The sequence below is a fragment of the Panthera pardus genome, unplaced genomic scaffold, assembly GCF_024362965.1.
Source record: "Panthera pardus isolate Hobbes unplaced genomic scaffold, ASM2436296v1 HiC_scaffold_17, whole genome shotgun sequence".
NCBI lineage: Eukaryota > Metazoa > Chordata > Mammalia > Carnivora > Felidae > Panthera > Panthera pardus.
Window position 1 is genome coordinate 48,833,791 of NW_026526732.1, and position 16,369 is coordinate 48,850,159.

The 16,369-nt window shown below is 39.8% G+C and overlaps 1 protein-coding gene across 2 annotated transcripts in view; it reads left to right on the forward strand.

The window, feature by feature from the left end:
* The window catches only part of HS3ST5 (heparan sulfate-glucosamine 3-sulfotransferase 5), a 151,119-nt gene that overhangs the window by 121,078 nt on the left and 13,672 nt on the right, over positions 1-16,369 (forward strand). The window lies entirely within an intron of this gene.

Here is a 16,369-nt window from a genome sequence, read left to right on the forward strand (position 1 = left end):
CAGCAGTGCATAACTTCATAACTGCTCAAGGAAAAAATCTACAAATATACACACATACATACATACATATACAGACACATATGTGTATATCTGCATATCTTTATTTATATATGTGTATATTTAACTGCAGGAAGAGCTAGCCATACCTATGATGTCAAATTACCTAGCCACTAGTTATGCAGAAATAAAAAAGCTATATACATACCAATGACCTTACACAGTTATTCATTCTCGGATGAGCTCACATCAACTCAGAAAATGTTATTCAGAATGAAAAGTGTGTTTCCTTTCTTGTGGCTTATACAGCTGCTTAATATACACATTCACCAAGTAATTCCTAGTTGCCTTTCTCTCATGCTTAGGCATATAAATATCATTTTCAAATATATATACTTGAGACAGTGAGGTAAAATGATTTGAGAGTGGCTGTAAAGTCTGGAAACATAGATAATATTTATTATCTACATGTGATATAATATCAGTAAATCATTTATTTTATGTTTGTCTGCTTCCAGATTTAGTGGCCACCCAATATTTTCAAATAGGTTGCCTAAAAGTATGCATTTAACAAACTGATCTTTTTTAAAAAATTGTTTTCAGTGTTTTTGTTTTTGTTTTTGTTTTTGAGAGAGAGACAGAGACAGAGTGTGAGCAGGGAAGGGGAAGAGAGAGAGGGAGACACAGAATCCAAAGCAGGCTCCAGGCTCTGAGCTGCCCAACACGGGGCTCAAACTCACAAACCGTGAGATCATGACCTCAGCCAAAGTCAGACGCTTAACCAACTGAGCCACCTAGGTGCCCCATAAACTAATTGATCTTCTGATTTTTGACTTCAGTTACTAAATTGAAGGTTTTTGTTTGGTTGATTTTTAAGTTTCATGAAAAAAAATTTAACAAAAAATTGCCACAGCCAAAAACTTCCAGGTTAAACAAATATCATAACTTTACTACCTTGAATGTTCTTCACTTGGAAAAGAATCAGAGTTGGAAAGCATATGCTGATATTTGATTCCTATCCTTTCCTTTCAGAGTCTGTCTTTGCTTTTTCAAGTCTTAGTGAAGGAGGCAGACAAGTAAATGTTTATACAGAAGTCATGCATTTGTTTTTGTCTGTAGAGAAGAAATAGCAAACAATACACACATATAAACCTAAAAATAATAATGAATTCTTTGCCAGCCCACAAAATTTTGTCACTGCTCTTTTTTTGGCCCACCGGGGATAGAGTTAGTTTAAAAATCTGAATTTAAATTTTTAGTGGGGAATTAAAAATCTGAGGTGGGAAACACAAAAGAATGAGAATGTATGTTGTACTCTGATAAAAAGAAACCAAATAAGGAAGGAAAACTAGGGACATTCACCACCCCCCCCCCCCCCCCGCTCTCATCCCCCTCATCCACCTCTCCCAAAGTATTTCTGATTCCTTCAATTCGAAGGGTACATACGTTCCAAAGCACAAAATAGACTCCAAATATAGTTCTATGTGGCATTTTCAGATATTCATGCCACACCATTTGACAATAGAAACAAACAATATGTAATGCAGTACTCATAATTTGAACACATTTGAAAGTCTGTGGACACAAACATGAATCACAATATACTCCATGAAGGATGCTAACTATACAATATTTCCTTTCCTAGTAGTAATATTTTGTGTCATAAATATGACTTAATATTACTGGGGGAAAGTTTTACGTGAGTTTTGCATTTTACATGCCTTAGAACAGTAAATCAAGTATATCCTAATAATTGTCTTAAGTACATCTACATAGAGAGGATCAAGGCTTTCATAGATTCATTTAACTGGTAATATAGTAGTATACTTAATTTAAAATTTTTATTCTGCATATTTGGTTAAATAGAGTTCAACAATCTAATACCCAGTTACATATATATTTATATCTACAGACAGATATTTATTTCATATCAGTGAATACTGATCTATTCATACGGTAGACTAATTCAGGTGATAAAAATTGTAATCTTTTTACTCTGTATTACTCAGAAAAGTAATCAGGAAGCTAGATGAAGTTCTTCTTCCCCCCTCTTATTACACCAAAGAAATTGAGTTCGGCGAAGCACATTATGCCTTTCTCTATCAGGTGCATGTTTACATTCGCATTGCTAAATTATTTACCAGAAATACATTTTTAACTCTGGCAAACCTTAAAATAATAAAGTTCCATTTTCAGGCTTTATACAAACATGCAAATGTTAATGTTACTAAGGAATATACTTTAAATTACGGAGCATTTTTATTCATTATTCTATTGCCCCTGATGGGATAGTCAGGTCTCCCAGCAAGTTTGGAATATTAGGGGTCCCCCTAGTGGTACCTGTATTCCTAGTAAATTTCCAAACTAAAGAATAAAAGTTAGTTCTTTTCTTGACTACTTGGACCAGTTCTGGTAGCTACACATATTTTGCTGACTTTTTTTTCCCAGTTTTGAAACCCAAGTGGATTACTTCTTACGTCCTACATATGTTGTGTACATTTCTGGCGTCAAAAATGTAATCATAATAATTCTCATCTCCAGTTATTCAAATGCGCAACTGCTAAAATCTTTTCTCATTTTTTCTCATCTTGTAACCTTTCCAGTCATCTCGGAAGCCATTTAGAGATTCAAGATGAAAAACATTTTCATAGAGAAATAAAATTCCTATACTAAATGATAAAAACACACACATACCCCCAAATAGATGTATGTTCTAATATTATGGTAGTACAGAGCTGTATCTTCATAATACTTTCATCTAGCCAAAGAAAAAGATATACAAAATGACACCTAGATTGAATTATCATCGGGACAGCCACATAACATGTTTAGAGCTTTCTGATATTACTATTAATTATGGTGAAGTCTTGGTGATGGGCTGAAGGGTGGCATGCCCTTGGATCAAAAGATGCCTTTCCTACCAGATCCCCACAGAGCCTGTAGCCTAGCCTAGCCTGATCCTTCTTGATAGGCAAGCGAAGGCTTCCTGGGGGTTATATTTCCACAGAATCTTAAAGGATAAGGTGAAATTACCCTCAGAATTATAGAGAGCATTCCTCACAGTGAGGACAACTTCAACAGGAATATAGAGATGAAAATAGAATGCATTTGCCCTGGAAATTGTACTATAAATGATCAATATCCTTGAAACACAGAGTGAGAAGTGGGATCATAGGGGGCATTCCAGAGATGGAGCACGGCCAACCGGATTATGAAAGGGTTTGTGGGCTACACTAAAAGGTTGGAATTTATCCTGAACACAGTGGAAAGTGTTGTGAGATTGTCAGATTTGTTTTAGGAAAGGAGTCTAGGAACATAGCAGAGGATAAATTTGAGGAGGAGTAAGATCTAAGTCAGAATGAATATTTGGTCCAGGCAGGAAATGATGAGAGCTGGTACTGTAAGTTGTAAAAGTGCTTCTGCAATAACGTGAGGTCATTTTCTGGGCCACTGATGCCCCAGGCAACAGTGGAATTAACTGGGATCTGAGCTAAGGCCCTGGCACCTCTCTGCCTCAGCTCGGCACCCCATCAGGTCTGTCTTCGGTTACTCACCCCTTGACCTTGGCAATACTTACTACTGCCTGCTGTTCTCTCTCTGAGAATGAGCTCAAGTGAGCATCTCATAGCCTTCAGCCCTAAGACAGACATGGGTTGTATAGTTGACATTGTACAACTTTGGAGAGTGTGAAGCATGGAAAAGAGCTGAGGAAGAGGTGGGACCACAGACTGTGCATCATGGCTAGATGTGACATGTTGGGCATACAAGAGGAAAAGTAGTCCAGAATGACTCCTCAGCCTCCGGCAGGGTGACTGGGAAGATGGAAGTTCTAATCACTGGTTTGTTGAGCCAGGAAGGGACAAGGAGCACAAGTGAACTCTATCGGTCTAATCGGCTATGTAACAAATTGCCACAAATTTAGCAGCTCAAAACAACACACATGTATTATCTCATCTTTCCTTTGGGTCAGGAGCCTGAGCACAGCTTGGCTGAGCTCTCTGCTTCCAGGTCTCCCAAGGCTGCAGTCAAGGTGCCAGCGAGAGCTTGCCTCTCCACTGGAGACTCATCTAGGAAAGTGTGTGCTTCCTTGCCAGTGTGGTTGTTGCCAGCATGCAGTTTCTTGCAGCCGAGGGTTTGTGGAAGATTCCTCCTTCAAAGCCGGCAGAAGAGACTTAGAGCAAGTCTGATAGCAAGACAGTCTTACATAATGTAACAAAATCACACGAATGATATCCCATCCTCTTTGCTATATTCTTGTGATTAGAAGCAAGTCCTTGGTCCCACCCGTACTCAAGTGGAAGGGACTATACAATGGCATGAACATCAGGCACCAAAGACCTTGGGAGCCACCCCAATAAGTCCATCACATGAGCCCTTTTATAAAGTTTAAAAATGGGAAATTTCTGGGTCTCTTTACTTCCAGCTGTCCACTCAAGGAAATTCCATTATATTTGAACTTTGGCCATGAATACAGTGGCTTAGGATTATGAGAATAAGCATATGTGTCCTGAAAGTATGTGCAATAGAAAGGGGGGCGGGGGGAAGGTATAACTCCATTCTTTCTGATCTTTAGCACCCATTCAGAAGGTGCTATATTATATATCTATAAAAACTTGGTCTTCATATGCCTCTGAAAAACCTCAGGTCATGGTTTGGAAAATCTAAATGAGCAAAATCCAAGAACACTTCTTGCTAAATGACATTAAATAAGGTTGATAGTGGCTTCCTGTCCATGCTGAAGTTTGACTGACATGAATATTTAGGGAAGCATTAGAACTGACTTTAAATCCTTTTGGGGGGCACCTCTTCTTGAACTTCTCAAAAAACCAAGATTTTTTGAAAACTAGAGACAATCCTAAAATGCCTTATATTATATCCAGTCTTTTTCCAGTTTCTAATTACCTTTTCTTCAAAATACCTGTTCTACTCACCCCTTTTTCTCCATTCACACCCCTCCCTGGGAGGGAGTCATTACTGCATCATGTCTGGATAAATCAGCATCAGCCTCCTTTCTGGTGTCCTTACTCGAATATTTCCTCCCCTCTCAGTCAGTACTTTCCAGACTGGATCCTTCTTCTGTATAAACAACTTGTAATAAGAAGTTTTTTTCAATCATTTGTGCTGCTGCTCTGTTTCCTACACTAGCACCTATGTACACTCCTATCTGGCTTTTAAAAGATCTGTCATCTAATATGCCTTCCATTCAATCTTACTTACGTTCTTCAGTACAGACCATCTGTACCCCTCCAAATAATGCCCTCCTGCTCACTGCACAAGGCAGGCTTGTTCCTGTTTCCGTATCACTGCTTTTGTTGTACCCTCAGCTAGGATTGTTCAAACCCTGTCGTCATGCCTGCCCTATGTACAATGAATAGACATTGAACGATGGGGACCCCAGGTAAAGAATGAGGGGAAAGCCAGATGTATATGATAGGAAAAAAAGACACAGCAAATGCATAAAATAACTCAAAAGACAGTGGACAAGGCAGAGCCAGAAGGTTAGAAAAAGGTAGGCATAATGAGCAATGATGTTATCACTTCCAAGAAGTTAAAACCAATCCCCAAAGCCAAGCCAGGTTGGTGAGCCTGGACAAATGTAAATACCAAGAGTCAAGACAAGCAGAAAGGGGCAGGCAGAAAGTATCCAAGAAAACAAAATCCCAGGGGTCAAGAGAGCTCACGTGTGAGGGTTTTCTTGGACTCGATAGGGATGGGGTAAGCAAAGAGGGTAAGCCAGATGCATATTCACCTACTTGGTAAGACAATAGCTTGATAAGAGAGGCAGCATTCTGCAAGAGACCCAGCTTCCCATGTACCCCATGTACTTCCTATCCAGACAGCTAGATGCATGTGGAGGATCATGGTCTTGAAAGCCAGTCAGTCCTGGATTCAAATCCCTCTTCCATCATTTGTTAGCTGTGTGACCTTGGACAAGTTATTCAGCTTCCTCAAGCCTTAGTTCACTTATCTACAAAATGTGGGTGATCGTACCAATCTTATAGCTTCATAATGATTAAATGTATAAATTAAATATTTTTAATTTAATTTATATGAAATATATATATTTGAAATACCTGACATCTAGCAAGTGTATACTGGTTCGTTTTTATTATTTATTTATTTATTTATTTATTTTGCCCTCTGCCAAAACCAAAATGGCTACCGAATCGTATCTGCGATCTGCAGGACCTTCTCTAAGCTCTTGCAATCCTTTCAGTCAGCTTCACACATTGTGCCATTTGTCACAGACTACTCTGTGGGTTTGCTAAGTTTCAATTATTTAAGCTAATTTCCCCAATGATATTATGAATTCCTTGAGGAGAAGCTTCCCACTGCTAAGCTCATTATAAAGAGTCAGACAGCAGTTGCTTTTACAATGCATCTCAAGGCCCCACTTCATTTATTCACTCATTCAACAACTATTGATCGAGCACCCACTATGTGTGATGCACCGTGTGTGATTCACTACTAAGAACAAAGGCTTGGCTTCCTGGAGCGAGGCATGGATTGTATCACCAAAGGAAGAGCCCTATAAATCTTGAAAATGGAAGGACCTATGAGATGGTCTAGCCCAACTCTGTAATTTTACAAACGTACAACTGAGGATCAAGGAGAGAACACTTGGCTTTTAAGTTCTTCTCCGCTAACCACTTCTCTGCCTATTCAGTCACTGCAGTTTTGAAAAATAGAGAGAAAACTCCAGGATGGTTTTAACTGAGTTAGACTTTGCAGGTAAATCGTTTTGCCGTCCGCCATGTCTCTGTGTCAATGAGCCCACTCGTCTCAGAACGTTGCCAGCAAATGTGCGTGGCAAAATCTGCGGCATGACCTGCACGGCTCTACCGGAAAACCGACAAAAGCTCTTCAAGGCAGCTGTGCTCTGCCTTCTTTGCCTTTGCCCCCATGTGCAAAAAAGAAGAAAAAAAAAAAAAGAATCCATCATAGAAACAAAGGCGATTCCAGAAATACGCAGATACTTACTACATTCTTTGCTGGGGAAGGCCAAGGTGGTGGCTTCCTCCAATGGTCAATCTAGATCATTGCTTCTACATTTGAAAAGACGTTAAGCATTTTATGTAGAGAGATGCATTTGAATCAATAATATGGGACTGGCATCACAACATTTGGTGGCTTTAATCAAACTGTTTGTTCAACTCCTTTCAATACTTCAATACTTGATCCACAAACTTATTTCAAGATTAGAATGCCAAGGTGAAGATTAACACCTCTAGTGCAGCAGAGCTAATGAAACACGACTTATTAATCCTACAAGAAAATCTTAATTAGACATTGGAGCACTGCTTATTTCATTGTTAAATACTACCCAATCCCTGAAGAATTGGAAAATAAATAAGGACTGAAATAGAAAGTGGTGCTATAACCAGGCCCCCTGAAATGGAAGCAATACTTATTTTCTCCCACATGGAAAGTATTTGTGACTTGTTTCCCCTAAATAACTCAGTATCGGCAATTGTAACAGAAACTTGACACAAACATTCTTGAAATAGCAAGACACGTGGACACTAGGGAACTAGTAGATTATGATGCAACAGGACTCCACAAAGAAGCTGAGTTTCAGGTGCAGCGATGTTCATCATGTCCAGTTTAATTAGCAAGATGCCTCATTATTTACTTCTTGTTCATTTCGTAGTGTCTTCCTATAAAGAGACCCTAAGGTTTCATAGTGTACGTCCACGTGTTTTGGAACTGCTTCATTTTACTTCGTTGGCACTTATTTTAATCTTTCTATCATACCCAAAAGGGAAGGGGGGGGGGATGGGAAGAGCAGGGGCTGCACCATCAGGGTACAGTTGACATTTACTCCAGCTTCCCAAACAAAATGCTAGAACACAGCATACCTATGGTAATATGCATGAGTACAAGTTTTCCCATAATATATGATATTCTAAATTTTGTTTTCATGAGTAGGTCCAAGATAAGAATAGAAAGGAAGAAAAGGCGGGAGAGATGGAGAGCAGAGGGGAGGAGGAACCTTGGGGCCATTCATTTACAGCTTTAGAATAAGTCCCCTTGCTGTGATCTAGGTGGGAAACATGTTGTTGGCATTTTACATACAATTACTTACAAAATACGCTCATAAACCAGATTGTCAGATTGTGTCAGTCACATCTAAACACCAACAAGCAAATTGCCTTACACAGATGGAAAATGTGTAAGATGCACAGATATCCTGTGTAAACAACCTCAACTAAGATCTATTGATTAATTTTGTCCTACTTATCTATTCTGTTTGAAATCAGAGCCCACATTCTTTTCACCTTCTTTTTCGAAAAAGAAAAATCATTAAAGCCTAAGCCCCACAGTTCAAAAGCTGCAAGCTCTCACAAGTCTCCTAATCTTCAGCAAAAGGGAAATTCCACAAGTACAGGGTTCCCAAAAAAATGTCAATAACTATCTCCCCATCACTGGAGTTTCAGAAATATAGCAGGAGGACCCCACCCCCAGTATAGTTTGGGGGAGTCAATTTAGCAGTTATTCTGGTTACTATTATAGTAGATAAAACTAAGATTAAGAGAAAGGTTATTTTCTTTCCATTCATACTAAACCCCAGCTGCTGTGTTTTAAAGAGAATATTCTGAAGAATAAGAAATTAACTGGTAAAGCTAAAGTCATGATGTTGACCAACTGCTTCTTTCTGTTTGTGCCTCAAATAATACCTCTTGCCCCAGCTATAGAGGACAGGCATTCTTCTTCGTAAGTAATAATGGAAAATAATAGGGGAAGCAATCAGAACATTTGCAAACGATATAGAAGACACATACACCTCCGTCACTTCTTAGCTGTGTGATGTTTGATCAGTTTAACTCCTCTGAGTTCCACGTTTCAAAGTGTGGGTGCTAATGCCACCTAGTAAGTTCGCTTTGAGAATTTTAGGATATGATATATGTGAGAGGAGTGCTGTGTAAAATACCAAGTCACAAATGCACCAAAGGGATCAGGACAAGAAAGGATGAGGGAAATCAATGAAAACCCACCACTGCTATTTTGAAAATTGCTGAAAGCACATAGTCTCAAGAGCAGCAAGATAAACACCACCCACTTGGAAGGGTCATCTGAACAGGAAGGGAAGATATCATTTACTCTTCTAAACCCACATATGCCTAGATGCTATGGTCAGAAAACCTGTTAAGTGGCTAATTTAATGGTTGGCTAAGAAGAATGTTTGAAGCAAGGCTCCCTATGGCTTGCCAACTTGCCTTCCCCTCTCTGTGTGGTAGAGTGGAAATCTTGCTACTCTGAATCAGATGTGGAGTCTCGTTTCAGTTCACTGGGTGCACTTACCTTGCATTGTTCATTCATTCATTCGTTGGGCCAATGTTTATTGACTCCTAAGTGTCAGGTCCTGCACTGAGCACAAAGACACCACAGTCTACCTCGCACATGGCTTATATCTAGCAGGGTCTCTCAACTTCTCCAGCTGGAACTCTGTCGTCTGTGAAACAAAGGAAATGGGCGTCATGCTCTCTGCAGTCTCTTCCAGTTGGCATGTGCTGAGTCTTTTTTCTCTGTGGATTTTCAATTCTTTATTCTTCTCCAAAGACTCAGAGTCTTCATGGTGATCTTTCCCTCTTCATTAAATTATGAAATAATTTGTGAGTATACACACACATACACATAAACACGTCAGTACATATATACACATATATATGTATATAGACAAAAATCTATCTCCTAAATAAAATTCCCCCATTCGATGTATGCATCACACATTTTTTGAGAGTCACTGAGGAAAGACACTATGCTGTTTGTGGAGGCATATATACACAGATAGGCATGTTAAACAGCCCCTGTCCTAAGAGACAAAATATATTCACAAATTATAACATATCAGAATCCTACCTTTAGAAGGAAAAAGAAAAATCTTCAGTTAATAGGACCAGAGAAGGTTTCTCATAGACAGTGGAGCTAATATGAGCCTGGAAGAGGGAATAGAATTTTGGTAAGCAAAATGAAAGAAAAGAATAAGGTATGGGCAGAGGAAAAGAATAAAGATAGGGTTTCTGAAAAAATACTGGCTATGATGGACATTTCACGTGTGAGACAGGAGAGATGAGGCCATATGTGAATCAAAATGCCAAGTTCAGGTGCTAGAACATTATGCCCTTGGCTAGTACTGCCTAAAAGCGTATAATGCAAGCCATATATATATATATATATATATATATATATATATATATATATACATAGTTTTGAAACTTCAGTGGCCTCATTAAAAAAGATGAAAAGAACAGATGAAATTAATTTTAGTGACACATTTCCTTTTACCCAGTATAAGCAAAGTATCTTCTTAACACATACACAAAATAAAGCATTTTTAATGAGATATTTTGTATTCTTTTTATATTATGCCTTTGAAACCCATTGATGTTTAACCCTTTCATCACGTCTCAAGTTGAGTTTATGGCTTCTGACTAGTGACTCATACTGTGCAGTACAGCTTCAGGCTACAGAGAGTTGCCGCTGGGTTTTGAGATGGAGGGTGGCTCAGTGAAAGCAATTTCTCTGGCAGCTGAATAAAGTTTTAGGATGTAGGAACGGAGGGAGTACGTATGCATGTATGTAGGAGACAGGGAGATTGATCTTGTTGAAATTATCTGGGTTTGAAGAGACTGTGGTGGTCAACTCACCGATTACACATGGTTGAGAGAAATGTCAAGCCTACACAATCCAACTGAAGCAGAAAGTAGCGAGCCATAGGCCAATGCACACAGTTAAAGAAAAAGCAGTGTTCCTGATTATCTTGCTTATCTCACTAGACTTGATCCTCAATTTAACAGATGTGGATCAAACATCTAATACTGAACTGTGCCATCTTTGGGGGTCTATATATATATATGTGTGTGTGTGTGTGTGTGTGTGTGTGTGTGTATATACACACACACACATATATATATACACACATATATATAAATACACACACGTGTGTATATATATACCCCCAAAGATGGCATATATATATGTGTGTGTATATATATATATATATACACACACATATATATAAATACACACGCGTGTATGTGTGTGTGTGTGTGTGTATATATATATATACACACACACACACACAGTTGTAAGACAGTAATTTAGCAATAACATGGGGAAAGTGGACATTTACACAACAAAGCGCAAAAAGTGTTTTTGAATGCTTTGGGAACACAAAAGAGAGAATATACAATTCTGCCTTTAAGAATCTAGAAAAGATTCTTGGGGGAAGTGTCACCTGAGCTGAATATTGAAAGATAAGCACAGTGTCTGCAGGTACAAAGAGGAGAGCAGAAGGAAGAGCATGAGAAAAATTAGGAAACTACCTGGCATGTCTTGGAAATAATGAATATTTGCCAAAGTTAGGGTCTGTGTGGGCTTATCACAGGAAATGTAGCTGGAGGGGCGCCTGGGTGGCCCCGTCAGGTGCACATCGAACTCTTGACTTCGGCTCAGGTCATGATCTCATGGTTAGTGGGATCAAGCCCCACATCAGGCTCCGCACTGAGTGAGGAGCCTGCTTGGGATTCCCTCTCCCTGCCTCCCGGTCCCTTCCCTGCTGGTGCGTGCACGCTGTCTCTCAAAATAAATGAATATTTAAATAAATAAATAATTTTTTTTTAATGAAGATGGAAAGGTGAAAGAGAAATTGGGGGTGGGGGAAGGTCAACCTCTAGCTAAATGTAGTGTTCACTGTGCTACAGAGACCTCGAGCATCATAGGGGAGAGAAGTCACTTCCAGAGCCTACAGGTGTGTTAGGCAACAAGGCTTTAGCTTGAAAAACAAACGCAAAGGGGTCGGCTTCGAGGAGAGTCACATGGAGACAGTAGCTTGCACATTATAACTCCGAGTACTGACTTGGTGTCAGATGTCATGATCTGCCTTTTCGCTGAAAAGTAGTTGACACTTCGCTAAACTGACCTTTTCTGGCCAATAGCGAACGCAGTCGCATTATCGTCTGGGTTCAAAGTTTGAGCATATGAGCTATCATTGTTAGGGGTACAATGTATCTCTTGGAGGTGAGCTTTTGCTATTTGGCAGTGAGAAGAAAGCTTCAGGGGAAAATCACCACTGCTTTTTTTTTTTTTTTCTAAAAGCTACAGATGATGGAGAAATATGCCTGTATTAGTTTTCTAATGCTGCATGACAAAAGACTTCCAACACGGTAACATAACACAGCACCCATTTACTAGCTCACAGGTCTGTGGTCAGAAGTCCAGGTGGTTCAACTGGATTGTCTGTGGAGCATCTCACAAGGCTGAAATCAAGCCTCGAAGTCAGCCTGACTGGGCCCTTATCTGGAGACGGTGGGGAGGAATATGCTTCCAAGTTCATTGTTGTGGTTGGCAGAATCTAGTTCCTTGTGGTTGTAGGCATGAGGTCACCTGTTCTTTCTGGCTGCTGGCCAGAAGTCACTCTCAGTTCCTGGGGGCTGCTCTCCAAATCCTTACATCTTCCAGCTTGCAACAGCATGTTGCATCCTTGTCTTGCTTGCACTCTAAGCTACCAGCTGAAGAGAACTTCCTGCTTTTCAAGAGCTCGCCTAATTGCATGAGGCCCACCTAAATGATTTCCTTATCCTGCGGTCAACTGATTAGCAACCTTAATTGCAGTCTGCGAAACATAATCTCAGGAATAACATCGGGGCGAAGGTCATGGGGGATGGGAAAAATCCTTCCCTGCCTACAGTGCCCTTTACCATCTCGTCAGAGTACATTTCAGATAGATCCATGTTCTTTTCTTTGTTAATTGAAAGAAGCTGTTTGGGCCACTTTACCTGATGAAACAAATAAAATTTCTGTGAATGTCTGTGAAGGGACCGATTTTCTCCTGGCTGGGGGATTAAGTAGGTGGGCTAAAACTGTATGTGAGTTTAAGGGAAAAGGAATAAAATAAAAGACACTTTCATTTCTGACAGGATGGTCAAACAGATACTCTGTATCACACTTGCTACTGAAATAACTAAAATGTATGCTGAAATAGCTAAAGGATATGTCTATCCTGTAAGTATATAATTATATCTATACGGCTACTTGAAAGGAAGGAAGGACCAGAGCCCCAGAGTGAGATAAAATTGGGAAACCTGATTGGCGAGTGAGTTCCAAAGTGAGGATTACTCTGAGAATTTCTGCCAAACTCTAGAATCCTTTTTCTTCCATTTTGATGGTTTTGCAGGCTCAGCTGTGAGAAAAATCACAGGAGCTGATCAGTGCAAGGAGTCTAAACCAAGACAGTCATAAAAATAGTATTCTAGAGGATTGTACTGCCATCGTAAGAATGAATTAGAAGTAAGCCCGAATATTCCACAAGGAAATCAATTTTGGCACAGTATAAAAGGACAGAACTCCCTGAAGATTGACAATCACAAACTGGTTCTCTCTTGAGTGTGGGGTTCTAGTTCATCCTACATGTGTGGTCCCAAAATCCCCAAGCAGGATCCCAGAGGACCATGCCTTCTGGCAACTGCAGAAGCAAATTTGTAATTCCTTCGGAAAACTCAACCTCAACCCGGGCTTCAAAGAGTACCAAAAAATAAAATTCCTTGGAAAATGAACAACCCAGAATGAGAATCACAGAACAAACAAGGAAATAAGACGTTATGAGTAAAACAACAAACCCAAAGGTCTCAGATAATGAGATTGTCGACACAGAGTATAACATAGCTATGTTTAATGAAATCTACCAAAAGCTTGGAAATAAGAGCAGGGAACATGAGACCATAAAAAATAACCAACCCTACTTGAACAATATTAGATTCTAGAAAGTAATATGCAATCATTGAAATTTAAAATGCAGTGAATGTACTATCCAAAAGATTAGATACAGTGAAGATAGTGAACTGGGAGATAAATCTTAAGAAATGAACTAGAAAAGAAAAAAGAAAAAGAAATGAACTAGAATTCTGTCCAAACGGGTAGAAAATATAAAACGTAAGTTAAGAGTTATAGAGAATAGAATGAGAAGGTTTAACATAAATCTTATCAAGAGTTTCAGAAGGTAGTAGAAATAACATAAAAGAGGAATACTCAATGTGATAACGATTCCTATTTTTTTTCCAAATTTATTGAAATATATGAATTCTGAGAACCAGGAAACCTAGTAAATCCCAATTAGGATAATGAAAAGGTTTCTTCTACACTAAGACCTACAGTAAAGCTACAGATCACCAAAGTGAAAGAGAAGATCTTAAAAGCAGAGTGAAAAGTTGGTTAAGTGTCCAACTTTGGCTCAGGTCATGATCTCACAGTCATGAGTTCGATCCCCGTGTCAGACTCTGTGCTGACAGCTCAGAGCCTGGAGCCTGCGTCTCTCTCTTTCTCTCTGCCTCTTTCCCCACTCATGCTGTCTCTCTGTCTCTCTCAAAAATAAATAAAAACATTTTTTAAAAAATTTAAAAAAGAAGAACAGCTTGATTGTCAATTTTGAATCAGCACCAATGGAAACTGAAGACAGCGGTATTAATATATTTAATAGAACGTGCTTCAAGAGAATAACTACCTCCCTTGAATTCTATACCCAGTCTTCCTTGTAAAAATAAGCGTGAAAAAAGATGTTCATATTTAAACACAAAGCCAGTGAATTTTCACCTAAAGACTTTTCCTAAAGGCAATTCTATTTCAAATGAAAGGTAATGATCCAAATGTTTATTGTATAAACAATAACAATAGTAAAACTGTCTCTAATTAGTAAGGGGAAAATTCAGGCTAAGATGATAATCAAGCTGAAACTAAAATAATATAGCTGTTAAGAGCCCAGGCTTAGAAACAATAAGATTCTTGACTCTGCCACTTGGTCAAGTTTCTTTTTTTTTTTTTTTTTTTTATGTTTATTTATTTTTGAGAGAGAGACAGAGCACAAGTTGGGGAGGGGCAGAGAGAGAGGGAGAGACAGAATCTGAAGCAGGCTCCAGGCTCTGAGCTATCAGCACAGGGCCCGACGCAGGGCTTGAACCCACAAACCGTGAGATCATGACCTGAGCCGAAGTCAGTTGCTTAACCAAACTAAGCCACCCAGGCGCCCCAGGCAAATTTCTTTAAATGGCAAATGAGTATGACAGTAACCAACTTCACAGAGCCATTGAAAGCGATCATGTAGGTTAAGTACTTAATACTTAAATATTAACTTAGTGTGACTGGATACTAAGTGCCCAATATGTAATGTCCACCACTGTTACTCTTAATGATTATCTGAGAGAATTTTGAAACTTTTGTGTTGATTTGGTAATCAAAAAATCCATAGGATTCCTACAAGTGCTTAGCACGTGACCCATTACCTACCACGTGTAGGCACGGACAAAGACTCTCTCCTTGACTAAACTCCAGTCAGGTTCCCTGGAGCCCTCTTGTCACTGAGGCCTCAACCTTAGTCTGTAAGAATTGCAGACACACAGCCCTAATGACTTGGTCTACCCTCCACTCCCATCCCCTCCACCACAAACACACACACACACACACACACACACACACACACTAAAAAACTTGCACAAACTCTAGCAAGGCTTCTGGCAGCCTAAGGCCATATGCCTAAGGTGACCCCAGCCCTCCTAAAATTGCCTGCCCGCAACAGTTCGGGGCTGTCAGTGGAATTTACTGTTTATTCCTGCCCAAACCTGCCATGTGCCCATGAACTCCCTCTTAAAGCAGTTACTTTAGAAAACTTATCATTATAAAGACTTTCTCTTGACCTTTTGAGATATACATCTACCACCCACACCTGTCTCCTTAAGGACCCAGAAATGCAGACCTTCAGAGAGGGATAGCTCTCACCCTTGTGCCTCTCAGTCCCTGGGGTGAGTACGCTGGGTGCCTTGTTCCCATTTGCAAAACTACCTCCTGTCCTGAAGATACAAGAAGCTTGTTTTGCCTCCCGGTAAAAGCACCAATTAACAAACCCAGATGGCTTCGTCAAAGTGACCAACCTCTTCCCACTCCGTAATTTTTCACTCTCCTGACTCTGCTAGGGCCCTTCCGTCCCCACTCCCTCATCCCCCCCTTTAAACTCCCAGTCACCTCTACCAATCAGAGTGGAGCTCAGGTCTATACTGAGGTGTCTCCCCTGCTGCAGTAATAGCACTGAACAAAATCTGTCTTTACCACCGTTAGCTAGTGTCCAATTTTGTTCTTTAACACCACTCCATAAACGCGAGCTTTATGATGACATCGGAGCACATGGCCCTGGTGCCTCCTGGTGCTGACTGCTTTACCAGCGCCTGTGCTCTTTTGTTCTGGAGGTGATTACTAGCTCAAGAGCTCTTTACTGAACACTAAATATCCTAAAACCTGTTTTGAAAAAGGACGGATTTTGGAAGAGAACATTTTAGTAATGTACTCTTTTAAACTAAGTTTCAAGTAAGTCACTCGTGGGCTCAAC